A 19,443-nucleotide genomic window follows, 5' to 3' on the forward strand; every position below is an offset into this window, starting at 1 on the left:
TCCAGATGGTCTCCTTTTGCACAGACAAGCAGTCTTTAAACTAGACATAAGCTATGGCACAGCTACGGCTTTTTTGATTTTTGCAGATTGAGACCATCACATTCAAAAACAAATGGCCCAGTTCTACAAAATGCTGAGTGCCTTTGACACTCATTAAAGTCAACTAAAGCAGGCACAGTGATGCCTAGAATTTGTATGACAATATTGTACATGTATAAGGACATGGCTTGATTATTTGTATGGAGGTATTGCCAATCAGAGATCATTATGCTACATGCTGTATATAGGTATAACAAAAAGACAGTCCCTGCTCTACATTACTTGCAATCTAAATTTTCATTTGTTCCTTCTCTCCCCCATTGTAACCACTACCAAATAATTCATTTTTATTAAAAAAATATTCAGCCCTTTAGTTGTCTAATATGTTGTTTGTTTCAAAGGTTGATGAGAGAGAGAGGATGAAGATTAGAACCAAGAAGGCCTCACTGCTGAAGTCCTACAGTGCTTGCCTGTGAGCTGCGGTATACCTGGCATGCTACTGGCACCCTAAGGGGTTGGGGTATAGAGCAATAATTACAATAGTCTAACACAATGATAGAAACTTGTAATAAAGATCTTTCTCTAAGGAGGGTCAAGTTATTATCCCAATGAGAAATGGGTGGCATAAGAGACATGATAGGTATATGCCTTTTATGAAGGTAGAAATCAAAATTGTGTTAAATCAAGAAAATGAAAATTCTGACCAAGGCAAAGCAGGTGTGACTAACTTCCTTAAAAGACAATATATCTAGGTGTTTGTTGAAACATAATGTGTATGTATGCATTGTTAGATACTTGTTAAATTGTTTGATTGGATATTTATTGGAAATTTCATCATTATGACCATAATTTTAAGTGTAAATTAAAAACAAAACAAACAAACCCATAATATTCTAAAGGGGAGATTAAATGAAAGGTCCTGCAAAAAAAATTAATTTTCTGAGCCATGCAGGAGGTGTATGCAGATTTCTGTTAGTTGAATGGCTCCTCAGAGATAAATAATCTGCATTCATTTCTTACAGCTGGGAACTGACTGGCAAATAGTGCTCCTAATCTTAGTATTGTTGAAGCCTTGGACAAAAGTACTCGTTCCCTCTCTTGTTACATGAGATACAAGGTGGGTGAGGTAATATCTTTTACTGGACAAGCTTCTCTTGTTACATTGCTTTTTTCAGCCAGTCATGAGCCAAACATTGTTGTTTATAGCTATAGGTATTGTTTATCCAAGTAACATAACAAACAGAAAGCTGATATAGTTTTATGAGCTTCTTGTCAACTTCTGATATTATCACAAAGGTATTTTATATGTTCCATTCTATTTGGCCCTGGTGAGGCCTCAGCTGGAGTACAGTGTCCAATTCTGTATGCCACACTTTAAGAAAGATGTTAGTAATGGGAGATTCAATCATTAGAAATATAGATAGCTGGAAGAAAAGGAGTACCCCTTCCAACCCCTCAGACAGAGACAAACACCTACAAGATCTCTATCAAGCATTCTTACAACTACAATACCCACCTGCTGAAGTGAAGAAACAGATTGATAGAGCCAAAAGAGTACCCAGAAGTCACCTACTACAGGACAGGCCTAACAAAGAAAATAACAGAACGCCACTAGCCGTCACCTTCAGCCCCCAACTAAAACCTCTCCAACGCATCATCAAGGATCTACAACCTATCCTGAAGGATGACCCATCACTCTCACAGATCTTGGGAGACAGGTCAGTCCTTGCTTACAAACAGCCCTCCAACCTGAAGCAAATAATTACCAGCAACCACACACCACACAACAGAACCACTAACCCAGGAACCTATCCTTGCAACAAAGCCCGTTGCCAACTGTGCCCACATATCTATTCAGGGGACACCATCACAGGGCCTAATAACATCAGCCACACTATCAGAGGCTCGTTCACCTGCACATCTACCAATGTGATATATGCCATCATGTGCAAGCAATGCCCCTCTGCCATGTACATTGGTCAAACTGGACAGTCTCTACGTAAAAGAATAAATGGACACAAATCAGATGTCAAGAATTATGACATTCATAAACCAGTCAGAGAACACTTCAATCTCTCTGGTCACGCGATTACAGACATGAAAGTTGCGATATTACAACAGAAAAACTTCAAAACCAGACTCCAGCGAGAGACTGCTGAATTGGAATTCATTTGCAAATTGGATGCAATTAACTTAGGCTTGAATAGAGACTGGGAGTGGCTAAGTCATTGTGCAAGGTAACCTATTTCCCCTTGTTTTTTCCTACCCCCCAACCCCCCCACTGTTCCTCAGACTTTGTTAAACCCTGGATTTGTGCTGGAAATGGCCCACCTTGATTATCATACACATTGTAAGGAGAGTGATCACTTTAGATAAGCTATTACCAGCGGGAGAGTGGGGTGGGGGGAGAGAAAACCTTTTGAAGTGATAAACACCCATTTTTTCATGGTCTGTGTGTATAAAACATCCTCACTGCATTTTCCACTTAATGCATCCGATGAAGTGAGCTGTAGCTCACGAAAGCTTATGATCAAATAAATTGGTTAGTCTCTAAGGTGCCACAAGTACTCCTTTTCTTTTTGCGAATACAGACTAACACGGCTGCTACTCTGAAACCTGTCATAGATAGCTGGGTTTGTGATGACCGAGAGAACCATATGGTGACTTGCCTGCCTGGTGCGAAGGTTGTGGATCTCTTGAGGCATCTAGATAGACTTATGCGTAGTGCTGGGGAGGAGCCGGTGGTTGTGGTACATGTAGATACCAATGACATAGGGAAGGGTAGGAGAGACGTCCTGGAGGCCAATTTAGGCTGCCAGGAAAGAGACTGAAATCCAGGACCTCTATGGTGGCTTTCTCAGAAATGCTACCAGTTCCACGCGCAGGGCCAGGTCGGCAGGCAGAGCTTCAGAGTCTCAATGCATGGATGAGACGATGGTATAGAGAGGAGGGGTTTAGATTTATGAGGAACTGGGGAAACTTTTGGGATAGGGGGAGCCTATACAGGAAGGATGGGCTCCACCTAAACCCAAGTGGATCCAGACTGCTGGCACTTAACATTAAAAAGGCTGCAGAGCAGTTTTTAAACTAAGAGATGGGGGAAAGCCAATTGCTGCAGAGGCACACGTGGATCGGACAGAGACTTCTGTTAGAGGAGAGTCTATTTATAGAGATTCTCTAGGTTTTAGTCAGGAGGAGGGGATGAAAGAGGACAAAGTGTGGGCCAGATCAGACGGGAAACATTCACATAAAGAATCTGACACATCAGAAAAGGTCAGACAAATAAACAGTGACAAGTTTTTAAAGTGCTTGTACACAAATGCTAGAAGTCTAAATAATAAGATGGGTGAACTAGAGTGCCTCGTGTTAAAGGAGGATATTGATATAACAGGCATCACAGAAACCTGGTGGAGTGAGGACAATCAATGGGACGCAATCATTCAGGGGTACAAAATATATGGGAAGGACAGAACAGGTCGTGCAGGGTGGGGGGAGTGGCACTATATGTGAAAGAAAATGTAGAATCAAATGAAATAAAAATCTTAAATGAATCCACATGTTCCATTGAATCTCTATGGATAGTAATTCCATGCTCTAATAAGAATATAACAGTAGGGATCTATTATCGACCACCTGACCAGGACAGTGATAGTGACGATGAAATGTTAAGGGAGATTAGAGAGGCTATCAAAATAAAGAACTCAATAATAGTGGGGGATTTCAATTATCCCCATATTGACTGGGTACATGTCACCTCAGGACGAAATGCAGAGACAAAATTTCTCGATACTTTAAATGACTGCTTCTTGGAGCAGCTGGTACAGAAAGATGTGGATAGATTGGAGAGAGTCCAGAGGAGAGTGAGAAAAATGATAAAAGGTTTAGAAAACCTGACCTATGGGGAAATTTTTTTTTTAATGAACATGTTTAGTCTTGAGAAAAGAAGATTGGGGTGGGAGGTGGGGACCTGATACCCCTTAATATATTTGGAGACTGTTCTTATAAAGAGAATGATGATCAATATTTCTCCATGTCCAATGAAGGTAAGGCAAGAAGCAATGTTAATCTGCAGCAAGGGAGATTTAGGTTAGATATTAGGGAAACCTTTTTAACTCTAAGGGTAATTAAGCTGTGGAATAGCCTTCCAAGAGAGATTGTGGAATCACCATCGTTGGAGGTTTTTAAGAACAGATTCAACAAACACCTGTCAGGGATGGTCCAGGTTTGTTAGGTCATGCCTTAGCGCACAGGACTGGACTTGATGACTTCTTGAGGTCTCTTCCAGCCCTACATTTCTGTGATTCTATGATTGTGGCTAGAGTGTCTAGGCTGTACATTGCATCTATCTGCAGCATACAGCAAGTAACCTAGTAATGATGGTTGCATTTGTAAGGCAGTACCTGGGCTCTGAGACAGAATAAGCTCTTGCTGGGGATTAAGAAGGCATCTCAAGGAAGAAAAGACCTTGCCTTTTAATAAGCTGAATTTATGGTATTCTCCCCCCTTTGTTTGGTGGGGCCCCAAGTCTAGAGCCCTGAGAGAAGGGCCATTTATGGCTCCTCTCCCCCCTCCCCCAAAGTTACCAGGCTTTGGGAGATTTGTCCTTACCTGGAGAATAGGGCATGGTATAGAGCAGACTGGTGGAAGAGGACAGCCTGTCACCTCCTCTTAACAAAGCATGCTAGGAACAGGAGGAGTGTGGTGGCCTTCGTAATGAAGGCTTGTCTATCTCTTCGTCAGTGTTCAGGAGGACAGCCCCAGAAGAGGAGCTGCTGTGAATGGACCCTGAAAAGTGGGGGGGACATTGACCAATGAATAAACTACTTCTGTCAGGATGCCCTGCATACCACTGACTGCTGCAAGCAATGAAGGGGACCATAACTGTTGTGCAGCATTTGAATTGCACTGCGAGTACAATATATGTTGTCACCATTAGGATGACCTTATAGTTAACATACTAGAGCATGACACATAGCACTGTGCTTAATCAATCCTCTGGAGGAGAAATTGGGAGATTGCCACAGTCTGTTTCCTCTCACTGTGCATGAGGGCAGGGAGGTTTTCATTTTGGAAACACAGGCCAATCTATTCCCTCAGCACAACGTAAATAAAAATAAGTTGATATTTTAAATGTAACTCTAATTTAAAAGTTTTGTCCAGGCATGCTGAGTGCACATTTCATGTCAAAGTAACCTCATGTGATGTGCTGAATGCCAAAACTGAGTCTAACACAAAGTAAATAGCCAGGAATTATATTGCTGTCGGTTATCCCTTCAGTACAGATTTCAGGCTCCTTGCCAGTGCACTATAAGGGAATGAGAAAATTGCCATACTGGTCCATATAATCCTGGGTCCTGCCATCAAGGGTAGCCAGTTCTAGGTACTTGAGAGGAAGGTCCAAGAAATCCTCAAGTGTGAGGTTATAGGATAACCTGCCCCCAGGGAAAATGTCTACCTAATCCCCAACAATTGCAGGTGGCTTAAGACCAAAACAAGAGCGTTTATATTCCTTCCAAAACTATTTTAAATCACTTACTTTTTGTCTCCGGTTGGTCTTGTTATCTAGATAAAACGTCCAATCCTTTCTTGGATACTGCTAAGCCTTAATGATATATTGTGACAGTGAGTTCCACAGGCTAACAGTGTGAAAAATAGTTTCTGTTATCAGTTTTGAATTTGCCACCTTTGCACTGAATATTCTATGCCCCTTCCCTCCCCCCCCCGCCCCCCAGCTACTGCTTATATTATGGCCGCTCAGTGGTGACATAATCTGCAGCAACACTGTCAGGCTGGGCCCACTAACCAGCTCAGAATTAACAAAATACAGTAACTCCTCACTTAACATTGTAGTTATGTTCCTGAAAAATGTGACTTTAAGCAAAACGATGTTAAGCAAAGTCAATTTCCCCATAAGAATTAATGTAAAATGGGGGGGGGAGGGGGCTGGGGTTAGGTTCCAGGGAAATTTTTTTCACCAGACAAAAGACTATATATATTTTTATATACATATATATACACACAGTATAAGTTTTAAACAAACAGTTTAATACTGTACACAGCAATGATGATTGTGAAGCTTGGTTGAGGTGATGAAGTAAGAGGGTGGGATATTTCCCTGGGAATGCCTTACTGCTAAATGATGAACTAGCACTTGGCTGAGCCCTCAGCAACATTGTTGTTAAGGTAGCCTCACGCTCTACAAGGCAGCACAAATGGAGGGAGGGGAGACAGCATGGCAGACAGGGACACACGCCCTGTGTGTCAGAGAGAGAGAGAGAGATGCACATTGCCCCTTTAAGTATGCTGACCCCATTCTAAGTACATTTCCTTTTTAAGTAGATCAGCAAGTTGAGACAGCAGCTGCTTCCAGCAAGCTCCCTCCATCCTGAGCCCTGTCGTGTGTCCCCCTGCTCTATGGAGATGGGGTAAGTGGGGGGGGGAGGAGCAGTGGGCAGGGGGACACCCTGATATAAGCACCCCTCTTCCTCCTCACCCCCCGCCCAGGAAGCAGGAGGCTCCCACGAGCAGCTCCAAGGCAGAGGGCAGGAGCAGCACATGGCAGTGGGGGGAGGGACAGTTGAACTGCCCGGCAATTGGTAGCCTGCTGGGCGGCTGCTGCACAGGGAACTTAGGGGAGTGGGGAGCTGATGGGGGGCTGCTGGTTCACCCTGGTTCCAAGCCCCCCACCAGCTAGCTACAAGGGGCTGCTCTTTCTGCAAGTAGGGGACAAAGCAGGCGGCTGCCAAATGACATTATAAGGGAGCATTGTGCAACTTTAAACGAGCATGTTCCCTAATTGATCAGCAACATAACAACGAAACAACGTTAACCGGGATGACTTTAAGTGAGGAGTTACTATATATGTAATGTAATAAAAGAAAACAGCAAAACAATGCATCAAAATTTACCAGGGACGTTTTGGCATCTCGATAGTGTAATAGCTGCACTACCCTTTGGTGAAAAAGCCTTATAATCGCTTCTCACTATGAGGGCTTGGCTACACTATAGAGCAGGGGTGGGCAAACTTTTTGGCCCGAGGGCCACATCTGGGGATAAAAATTGTATGGTGGGCCATGAAGGCTCACAGAACTGGGGGTTGGGGTGAGGGCTCCGGTTGGGGGTGCGGGCCCTGGCGTGGGGCCAGAAATGAGGAGTTCAGGGTGTGGGAGAGGGATCCGGGCTGGGGCAAGGGTGTGGGGGCTCTGGTTGGGGGGGTGGGCTTTGGGGTGGGGCTGGGACTGAGGTGTTTGGGGTGCAGGAGTGGGCTCTGGGCTGGGACTGAGGGGTTCGGAGGGCAGGAGGGGGATCAGCGCTGGGGCAGCGGGGGATGGGGGAAGGCTCGGGGTGCAGGCTCTGGGCAGAGCTTATCTCAAGTAGCTCCCAGAAGCAGCGGCGTGCCCCTTTACAGCTCCTACCAGGGATGCGGTGCTGGCCATACGGCTCTACGTGCTGCCCCATCCGCAGGCACCGCCCCTGCAGCTCCCATTTGCTGCAGTTCCTGGCCAATGGGAACTGTGGGGGTGGCACTTGGGACACAGGCAGCGTGTGGCAAGCCCCCTGGCTACTGCTACATGTAGGAGCTGGAGGGGGACATGGCGCTGCTTCCAGGAGCTGTGTGTCAGAGCAGGGCTAGCCTCTGACCCCGCTCCCTGGCAGGAGCTCGAGGGCTGGATTAAAAGGCCTGATGGGCCGGATGTAGCCTGCGGGCCATAGTTTGCGCACCCCTGCTATAGAGCCTTTGCTGGTATAGCTATGCTGGCAGAGCCCCCTAGTGGAGATGCAAAAGCCAATGCAAAGAATTCTTCTGCCAGCATAGCTGAGCCACCTCCCTGAATGATATTTGCAAAGCCAACACTCTTCTGTCGCCGTAGTTGTCTATACCAGGGGTTTTTCTGGCATTGCTATGTCTGCTGGGTGTGTGTATTCCCCCCCCCCCCCAAGCCTAGTCAGCATAGCTGTGCTGGCAAAACTCTGCAGTGTAGACTAAGCCTGGGTATAGGCAGTTTCCTAAGGCACTAAGATGAAAACATTTTGAAGAGCTATACACCATAAGCACTGGATATAGGGTGCAACCTTGCATGGTGAAATAACAGTCCAGACTGAGCTGTTCCACTGTGAAGTAGAAATAGGAGCTATACTGTGAAAGATGGCACAGCTGTTGGCATCCAAATACAGTTGGTTCTGGATTTTAGTGGTGGTGGCCCACAAAACATATACTCTGCAAAGAAATCAGGAAAAGCTAAAAAAAAAAAAAAAAATGCCTCAGGGCTTTGAAGTAATAATTATCATCCTCCGACATAAGAATGGGAGATCCTCTCAACTCCATCCACTACTGAGGAATGAATGAGTTTGGTTGGCGCATACATCAAAGGTCTTTCCTAGTAATTTTCTTAAGAGATTAAAAATGAAATCTGAGGGAATTATTAAAGAAGAGCAAGCTGACTTCGAGGGAAATAAGAACAATTAAGCATCTATTCTGTCTGAAAGTGATTACTGAAAAGCTTTGTGACAACCTTCAGCAAAACAGCAATTGCATCTTCGTTTCGGTGACATCAAATAAAGCATCTGAGTCATTGAGGCCTGACTGGATCTGTTTATTACCAGGGATGGGTGACTTTGGTTGAGATACAAATGAGCTAGATAATGCTTTTCCTTTGCAGAATGAAAATCTCGAAGACACTGCATTGCTAGACCATGAAATGCATCACGCATCTTAGTTTCTAGAAATATTTTATGAAAAAAACTAAAGACAAATCGTGTTAGGTTTGTTACTGCACTTCTTCCACTCAAATATGCTTTAACGGGGATTGATCAAGAGAGCAGGAATCCATTTGGGTGCGAGTTAGTGTGCATAGTCCAGTGTGTCAACTTCTGGATTCTGTTCTTATCTCTGCCACTCTCTTTCTCACTGATATTGTGGAAGTAATTTAATCTCTCTGTGTGCACATCTAATTGCCTCATTTTACCCATCTGTAATAATGGTATAATATTGAGTGATTTTACAGGAGCATTGTGAGTCCTAATATTTGTAATTTACATAGAGTTCTTTAAATGAAAGGCTTTCTACTTGTAAAATTATTACCACTATTACCATTTTATTGTTACCTTTATAAATGATGAGTTACCATAGCGCAAGAAAGACAACAATTGATATCAAAACTAGGATCATTCTGTAGCAACTGGAATAAAATGTGCTGAATAGATTTTTGGGAAAATGCAGATGCTTTGTGGCATTAATAGAAGAGCAATGATTCATCTGAGGGATATTCCTAAAATCCTTAAGTACTAATGTGTTCGTTTGGAAGGGTTGCAAAAGCTGCTCAAGAGACTGGCTTGCTTCACAAAGGTGAAGATTTTAACATTGCATAAGAATTATAGAGCATTGTACAGTGCAAGTGTAGTTGATTGATTATACCCGGGAGGCAGACAACCTCATTCACTATTCTTGTATCTCTGAATCTCAGTGGTATATAATAATACGAAATGAACTATATCTGATCTCTCAGCTCTGTTCTATAATGTATCTATAAAGAGACTTTACCAATTTGAACTTGAAAATGACAGCAGGATTATTTTTGTTCTGTATTTCAACAGCTATAAGGAGTTTGCTCATTTGGAGGAGGATTTGCAGAGAGGTGCGAGAATTATTTATGACATAACCAATGCTGCACTAGAAGAAACATGTATGAATTTGACTAGCGGGAGGTGGGCTGGGGTGGAAAGAAGATTGTCCAGCTTGTGATTCATATTTTGAGGAAATCTCAAAATATTTCATAGCTTTTTAAGGCCAGAAGGGACCATGATTATCATCTAGACCAGTGGTTGTCAACCAGGGTAGTGTACCACTGGGGGTATGCAGAGGTCTTCCAGGGAGTACATCAACCCGTCCAGATATTTGCCTAATTTTACAACAGGCTACAGAAAAAGCACTAGTGAAGTCAGTACAAACTAAAATTTCAAACAGACAGTGACTTGTTTATACTGATCTATATTCTGTACACTATCTATATTCCAGTTGATTTATTTTATAATTATATGGTAAAAAGTGTAGCAATATTTCAGTACTAGTGTGCTGTGACACTTTGTATTTTTATGTCTGATTTTGTAAGCAAATAGTTTTTAAGTGAGGTGAAACTTGGGGGTACACAAGGCAAATCAGACTCCTGAAAGGGGGACAGTAGTCTGGAAAGGTTGAGAACCAACTGATCTAGACTGATCACTTGTATAACACAGGCCAGAGAATGTTGCCCAGTCATTCCTGTTTCAAACCCAGTATTGTTTGGTTGAGCCAAAGGACAGCTTTTCAAAAGACATCCAGTTTAAATTCTTATTGTGTATTTCCTGGAGGCCCGCCCTTATCCCCCGCCCAACATTCTATAAAAATTCCAGGGGAGTTAAAAATATTTACTGGAGGTCCACTCCAGACAGCTCTGGCTGAATTTAAGGCCTGTTCCTTATCTACCCCTTACACAAAGAACCTGACGTATTATCTCTCCTATTTAGATTCTTTGGAGAGGGGTTTCATCGTAGTGGTTGAGCCTTCTTCTTGGGGGGGCTCAAAACATCATAGTAATAATGGATATTATTTAAAATATGAACTAGATGCGTAATTAACAATTGTTTCATGAATTCTTCCAAAAGAACTGGTTATGGAATCCATCCTTTATGGACTGACAAAGGGCCATGGAATACTCCACATTTTAAAGGCTACAGCAGTTGCCATGTTTGGGGCGGGTGGAGAAAGTTAGTAAACGTGTCTCCTTTTTTCGCTGTATATTTAGGAATAAGATTGTAAAGGGGACACCACATAATGAATCTAGAATATCATGTGCAAAGCTAACTTACAGCTAATAAACATAAAAAATCTTAATGCATTTTTCAGAGAGATTCCAGTGTTGATACTGATCTTTTACTGTTATTGCAGTGGTAATCTATAGTGATCGTAAATGGCCCTCCAATTTGGGGCTCAGAATCGTAATGCCTCCACCTGGTCACTGCTAGACAATAAAGACCTTGGCAAAAGTCCACTATGGCTTGTGTAACAGTTAGAGACCTTTATGAAGACACTGCTGCATTCTGGAGTAATGGTCTACAGGAGGAGTTGCATACTTCTTAATAGTGTGGATCGCATCCTAGTGCAGGCTGTCTCCTCACATACGTGACCATTGCCACAATTCGTCATATAGAACTTCCCTAAAATAAATATATATATTTTAGCTGATTTTGAGGTGGTGGGTGTTTTTTGAAAAAACAAGTTGCTTACATTGATGACTCTTTCTGCTCTTCATTTCATCTCTTGTTGGCCCTCAAAGTCTTCTGTTTTTAAAGCCGGTAGATAGCTGGTGAGCCACCAGTCAGTTTGAGAACTTCAGGTCTAACCCACCAAATCATACAACAGTGCTGGTATAGTTGTCTTATTATTACTGATGAATACTGCAGATACTTCAGAGCTGAGCAATACCAGTAAAGTAGTATGGTTTGAATATGTTTCAAATAAAAGAAGGTAATGGTTAGAGGTGAAAGTGAATTGGAGCACCAGATCATGTGTCCTTTCAACTTCTTGAAGTTCAGATCCAGCTGTGAAGTAAGTGGCTTGCGGTTCGTCTCTTGTATTCTCCAGTGTTCACGCTTTTTTTTATTTCTCTGAATTTGATTTTTTTGTTGCAATAAAATATTAATGACATTTACAAAACCAGCCAGTAGTTCAGTGTATAAAGCTAAGCACTGTATGTTTCAAAGAAATCCATTTGTTACAATCAAAACATAGTTCTAAATGAAATGTCATTTTCTCCCCATTTTACAACTGAAGATTCATTTATAAGTGTGTATATGTTTCTGAGAAGATGGCTTCAAGACCAGGCAATGTGCACAAGATCTTATAGGCTGTCATGGACTCACAGGTCGTGCCCACTCTTGGCCCCGTGCGGTCTGTCGGGGGTGCCCCTTTCAGTGAGACAGCTCTTCTCGGGGGTCCACTCTCTTGCGGAGGTAAGCCCTTCCACCTCTTGGATCTGCACCTCTCGGAGCTTTAGCATGCCTGTCTCTGCTGTGGGCCCCCTTGGGGAGTCCCCTCGCTCTGGACCCCCCAGGGTCTCCACTCTCTGAAGCGGATGATGCAACCCTGTTCTCTAGACCGGAGCGACTCTCAGCCAGCGTAAAACAGGAGGTTTACTGAGCATTGAACACAGCCCAGGAACTCTCAGGACCCTCAGGCCTGGCCTCCCTCAGCACAGCACATCCAAATCTCCCTGCATCCAGGTGGGCTCTGCCTGCCCTCTCTCTCCAGCCCAGAGACCCCTTGCTGCCCAGCTGGGCCGCTAGTATCACCATCCCCAAGCCCCGCCTCTGTCCAGTGTCTTCTCTCCAGGTAAACAGGAAACAGGGTCGCCTGGGCCTCCTCTCCTCTCGTCTGCCCTCTTACCCCTCTGTCTGGAACCGGCTGGTCAGGTCCCCGGGGGTCCTCTCTTCAAAGCCCATTGTTCTCCCGCTGGCCAGAACCAGATGCGACTGAGCTGGGCCTCTGGGTCACCAGGTCATTGCCTGGGGTCCCACTTTCCCTCGCCGGTCCTCTGGAACAACAAACTCCCTCTCCCATCACCTTGTTAAACCGGTAACCCCCAAGGAAACTGAGTCCCACTCCCTCTGCGTGCAAACCATAGGAAAACCAAGGAAAAAAAACCCCACAGGAAACAAGGAAACCAGGAATCTCCCCCACTTTGTCACGTAGGCTAAAGTATCAAATTCTCCCTAGTAAAGCCTAATGCCTTGTGTAAATCTTATTATTATATGGTCTTTCCAGATGTCAAAAACTTGATTAGCTATGGCTCTGTTTGTAAATTGACACACAAATCTGTTCCATCAATTTATTTGCTGTGACCTGGGGGCTGGTCAAATTTCCACTTTCTGCTGGGAGTTATCTTGGATATAACTAGCTACCTCAACCTTACTGATATTTTACCAAAGGCTGTCCCATCCTGAAAGTTTGCAAGGCTCAAGGTAGCTAATTAAAGAAAAGCTTATAAATAAGGCTAAGATTTTGTCACGGATAGTTTTAGTAAAAGTCATGGACAGGTCACGGGCAACAAAGAAAAATTCACAGAAAATACTAAAAATATCCATGACAAAATGGGAAGCTGCTGGGAAGCTGTGGGGGCTGCTGGGAGCTCTGCGGGCCCCCACCACTCATGGGGGCTCTGAGATCCAGGGCTCCCCTCCACCCACAGCTTGGAGCTGTGGGGATCCCCCGGCCGCCCATGGGGCGCAAGGACTGCGGGGAGCCCCCGCTGCCTGTGGTGGCAGGGAACTGCTGGGGTCAGCTTGCCAACCGTGGCAGTAAGGAGCTGCTGGGGTCTCCCTGTCTCCCGGGGGGGATGGGAGCTGCAGGGTACCCTTGCTGCCCATGGTGGCTCAGAGTTTTGGGGGCCCCACAGCTCCCTGCCACCGCGGGAGGCAGCAGGATCCTGCAGCTCCCAGTTGCCCCAGAGGTTTTTGGAAGTCACAGAATCTGTGATTTCTGCAACCTCCATGACAAAATTGTAGCCTTAACTGTAAATGTCTCAGTACTGTAGAAGTCAATAATGCTGGTATAGATAGGTTTTAGAGTAGCAGCCGTGTTAGTCTGTATTCGCAAAAAGAAAAGGAGTACTTGTGGCACCTTAGAGACTAACCAATTTATTTGAGCACGAGCTTTTGTGAGCTACAGCTCACTTCATCGGATGCATTCGGTGGAAAATACGGTGGGGAGATTTATATACATAGAGAACACGAAACAATGTGTGTTACCATACACACTGTAAGGAGAGTGATCACTTAAGGTGAGCTATTACCAGCAGGAGAGCGGGGTGGGTTGGGGTGGGGGACCTTTTGTAGTGATAATCAAGGTGGGCCCATTTCCAGCAGTTGACAAGAACGTCTGAGGAACAGTGGGGGGTGGAATAAACAAGGGGAAATAGTTTTACTTTGTGTAATGAAACATCCACTCCCAGTCTTTATTCAAGCCTAAGTTAATTGTATTCAGTTTGCAAATTAATTCCAATTCAGCAGTCTATCGTTGGAGTCTGTTTTTGAAGTTTTGTTGAAGAATTGCTACTTTTAGGTCTGCAATCAAGTGACCAAAGAGATTGAAGTGTTCTCCGACTGGTTTTTGAATGTTATAATTCTTGACGTCTGATTTGTGTCCATTTATTCTTTTACGTAGAGATTGTCCAGTTTGACCAATGTACATGGCAGAGGGGCATTGCTGGCACATGATGGCATATATCACATTGGTAGATGTGCAGGTGAGCGAGCTTCTGATAGTGTGGCTGATGTGATTAGGCCCTATGATGGTGTCCCCTGAATAGATATGTGGACACAGTTGGCAACGGGCTTTATTGCAAGGATAGGTTCCTGGGTTAGTGGTTCTGTTGTGTGGTGTGTGGTTGCTGGTGAGGCCTTTCTCCCAAGCTCTGTGAGAGTGATGGGTCGTCCTTCAGGATAGGTTGTAGATCTTTGATGATGCGTTGGAGAGGTTTTAGCTGGGGGCTGAAGATGACTGCTAGAGGCGTTCTGTTATTTTCTTTGTTGGGCCTGTCCTGTAGTAGATGACTTCTGGGTACTCTTCTGGCTCTGTCAATCTGTTTTCTTCAATTCAGCAGGTGGGTATTGTAGTTGTAAGAATGCTTGATAGAGATCTTGTAGGTGTTTGTCTCTGTCTGAGGGGCTGGAGCAAATGCGGTTGTATCGTAGAGCTTGGCTGTAGACAATGGATCGTGTGGTGTGGTCTGGATAAAAGCTGGAGGCATGTAGGTAGGAATAGCGGTCAGTAGGTTTCCGGTATAGGGTGGTGTTTATGTGACCATCGTTTATTAGCACTTTAGTGTCCAGGAAGTGGATCTCTTGTGTGGACTGGTATAGATGTATTCCTTCCTGAGAGCTTCTAATTTTAGGGCATAGCCAAGTATATTCAACAGCCTATAGTTGTATCTGTGTTAGCACCAGTACATCTGCATGGCATGCCAGTTGGCAATGTTCCAACCCTCGCAATTTTATTGCATCTCAGATTGATGTGTTTCTTAAATCGTCATTTCCTCTATGAGACCCTCAGCTTTCATTTTTGTAAAAGAAGTCAGTTTCTTTTGTGGATGAAAGCATTAAACAGTGAACCTTAAAAGGCAAGTAAAAAGAACCCCAAATATCATGACTTATAAACAGTGCTCATAATTGGGTGGGCTGGGGCAGGAGCTTTCCCATCATTTCTGAACACTTGGGGCTGACAATATTGCAGTTCTTGCTCACAAAACTAAGTGGTGCATTATGTGTGCTTATCTGATTCCAAATTTGATTCCAGCTCAAGGTTTTCAATTTGCTGCTGTTACCAGAGTAGACTGAACCAAAATCCCCAGGTCCAAAAACCTCAGCGTTCAGGGTGTTTGAAATCTATATTAGGATCTGAATTTTGTGGCTCATACTCACTTTCAATTAAAATGAAGTGTTACTACAAAGGCACAGCAAGGGATTCTGCCCATCTGCCTTGAGGCTTGTCTAGATGGGAATGTTTTTTCCAATATACGTGTTCCCACTATAAGTTTACCAGTATAACTATACCTGTCCATGACTTTTACTTTTTGTCCACCCCATGTTTATGCTGTCTTAATCTAATTCTTTTGTGAGACACTGTGACTAGGCAGCTCTCTGCTTTTTGAAAATAACCACTCTGTGTTCTGGCCCGATATACCATGTCCTGTCGCTTGCTTGGTTTTTCTTGTGGTGGGATCGTGGGATACCATCTGGAACCCTAGGGCTTGGGGTCAAACTCCCACGATTTCTTTCCTAGTATCCTATAATTCCTCTGATTTTTAGCATACCAACACTTTCTGTCAGGCAGGATGGAGGAAGCACCGCTGAGCAGCACAATCCCGATCATCATCATTATGAACAGGGCATCCAGTACAGACAGGTAGCGTTAGATGAGTTGCCGCAGAGCCACAGCATTACGACCAGGTCATCCGGTCAAGATGATCCTGGAGCAGTCCAGAGTTCATTTACAGAGCAAAGCTGTTTGGAATGCTCCCTGGACTGTGAGTTCAGCTGCCTTTGATGTCAGCAGTGCTGGTGCCCCAACAATGCACAGCCAACAGTGGTTGAAATTGGTCAGTTGAAACTTTTTTCCATCCTTCTCGAAGCTGATGGAAATGGAAGTCAACAAACCGCGTAAATAGTGAAAAGTAAATGAAAGAAATTTTAAAAAATAATGTAGATAGTCTGTGGTGTTGGTTAGTCACTCTGGAAGGACAAACATTGCATTAAGAACAATCTGTGACCCTTGGACTTTGCTAGGTAACTGTTGTGAGGGAGTAATAGCCATTCAGCCACCTCAGTAATTTTTTCCTGAAGGTTGGGTGCAGTGGGAGAAAAGTGATCTTAAAATCCAAATCTTCCATGAGCGTAGCAGACTAAAAAGCATCTGGAAACCTCTTGGGGGAAATAAAGGGTTATGAATGGAGAATAAAATATTGGTAGCGCAAAAGGGCCGTGGTGTCTGAAGAGCAGATGGGAAAATGTTGAGTTTGAAGTTTAAAAGACTTGAGTATGAATCTTATTCAGTTAAGCGGGGGGAAGTGGTTTGGGTTTCCTTTCCTTGGAGGTTGGCTCCATGAAATGAGTTGTCAAGATGTGCTATAAAGGTTTAAGATTTATAGGAGAGGGCCCACGGAATGCTAATGAGCACCTAAAAATAGATACCAAAGGAAAATATAAACTGACAAACAGAACATCCAGCATAACAATAACTTCATTATCATGAGGCTGTTGCCAACTGGAGATGGAAGGCATGGCATGACAATAAGCTTTTGTTGTTCACATCTGAAAGTTAAAGGAGTCAGAGTGGAAACAGATGTTCTCTGGAACAGTGTGTCAGAATAATTCTAGTAACAGTCAGTTGTCACTAGATCTGAACAAATAATTTGTAGCTAGAGCTGGTTGGTATTTTTTTTTCTTTAGAAAGGTGGATTTTTGTCAAAAAATTGCTGTGGTTTTTTTTTTTTAACAACTTTATGAAAAATTGTTGACTTTGACATTTTTCATTTAAAAATTCCAAGCCTCCTCTTTCTCTAATAGTTTATTGCAAATATGATTGCTATCCAGGAAGTATTCATAGAAAAGGATATGGTCACTAATTTTGGTCTGTATGTTGTTCACGAGTGGCTTGTTGAAGATATTCGATATCAACACATTGGAGATGTATATTGGTTAGCTTTCATTGGATTGGACATGTAGGTCACATGGTACTGCCTCTGTTCTCTGACTGGATAGGTATAGCTCTTATAATCAGTTTTCCAGTGAGAATACTCCCATGTATGAGTTAAAAGAATGCTGCCAGCTAATGTTTACTTAAAACTGGCTGCCTCGGTGAGCAGTCCTAGAATCAGGCTCATTTGCTCAAATATTAATGGGGAGCAAATGCCAAAAGAGAGCAAACACAGCTGAAGCAAGTTCAGCTTTTCATTTGAGTAAACACTTATGTTGAATCCGAATATGTGTTAACTCAGCTCCAGCTTTTATCCACCAAAGTATTGATTTACATACAGTACAGCATGAATAGCTAAGAACCCCAGCAGGAATCAGGATTCTGTCTCTGTGGAGTCTTATCATTTGTGTGCTCCCAACCCAGGGCTGATTCTCTATGGTGCTAAGTGCCTCAAGATCCCTTGGTTTCAGTGGGTATGGAGAATGCTAAGCACCTTACAGGATCAGGCCCTGTCAAAGGTGGGTAACGTGGGAGATTTTGTCCACTGGAGACTGGCACTTTTCTTACAGAGGGAGGCTACTTTGGGCACTAGTTAGGAAATGTTTTTTAAATCAGCTGTGGAGAAATATGAATTGAATCTTGGTTGCATTTTTGCTTTGCAGATTTTCAACTTTTATTATTATGGGAATATTTATATTTTTCCCTGGGGGCTTGTATTGGAGAGAGGTGTTTCATCTCCCGAGTAATTTCTCCAAGAACAGATTTGAAATCTGTGAATGTATTTAATTTGTCATCTTTATATGCCAATTTGATTATAAATATTTAATCAAGAGTTTTTATTCTCTTTCTGATAGTTCTGTCTTCCCTGCCTGAAACCATGTCTTCCTAGTGCCTGAAAACTGAGGCAGAGCCATGGAAATGCAGGCAAGGATTTGGTAGGGGTAGTATGGACTCAGATATGAGCCCAGAAGTCAACTGAGAAAACCTAAGCATAACTGCAGACTGAAGTAAAGTGGAAACTTTGTTGAAGCAGGCCTGTGTCTGTGATAGCCACTAGTCCCTTCTGTCAACAGCAATCTTCTAAAAGAAGTGAGATTTGTATGGGGGAAGGAAGAGAATGAGACTGCTTGGCAAACCGAAGGAATGTGACTGTTCCAGGTACAGATGGTAGCAGAAAAGTGTTGTGGTGTCACAAGCGAAAGGAGGAGATGTAGGATCAGATCCACAGGAGCATAAATTAGCATTTTTACAGGAGAGCCCTATAAAATAGAGGGGTGTGTGTGTGTGTGTGTGTGTAAAATTAAAAATCGTTGACAGTGTCAGTAGGTGGTGCTCAAGAAAATGCATAATTGTTTCTGAGTTCTGTAGAACTAATAAAACTTCTTGTGCATTGCAAATAGCAAATTCAATGGAGCTACACTCATTTACACCAGCTGAGGATCTGGTCCATAAGATGCAGTGAAACTGGAAAAGTTTGAAGGAAGTTTTACTGGCCAAAGCCTATCGGGACCAAGACTCCAGCTTGATGAGATTCCAATAGATGTATGTACATTCCTAACTGTGAACAAATCTCCAGTGATCTTTCAAAACATGAAAGTATCCTGCACAGAAGCTCTTCATACTAAAGCATTGGGCAGCTAGGCGTTCCTCAAAAGCAGAGGTATCTCTGGTACACATGGAATGAAAAGCAACAACAGTGGCAAATTAACAGTGGGCAAACGAGCTTTGGCATGCTTTAAAATCCTGGGAGGGCAAGTGGGAGCACAAGGGGAATGCAACTCAGATCTGGATACAGGCTGTTAGATCTGTGTCGTGTTTTTAGGGTACTATACTCAAAGAGCAAAAGTATCTTTTTATTGCAAGTTGCACGCCAAAGAGTTACACTGGGAAGTGCTCAAATTAAGCCTGCTCTATGAGTCCTTCCCGTGCTGAGGCATTACAGATCATGGTCATGTTTAATGTTCTAGTAATATGATATGTTCTGGTGCAAGGGCCCAGGCTGTTTGTAGAAGAGGAACAGCAAAAGCAACCACATCATACACAAATAAAAACCCGATAGAGGGGGTGGTTCTTCTCATAACTGCACTGAAACTATCCTAGAAAGCTGGATATTTGCCCTGTTCTTGTAGCTGGGTTGGTCCGAGGATGTGAGAGAGACAAGGGAGGTCAGATAATAT

The sequence above is a fragment of the Natator depressus genome, chromosome 7 (genome assembly GCF_965152275.1).
Source record: "Natator depressus isolate rNatDep1 chromosome 7, rNatDep2.hap1, whole genome shotgun sequence".
NCBI classification, from domain to species: domain Eukaryota; kingdom Metazoa; phylum Chordata; order Testudines; family Cheloniidae; genus Natator; species Natator depressus.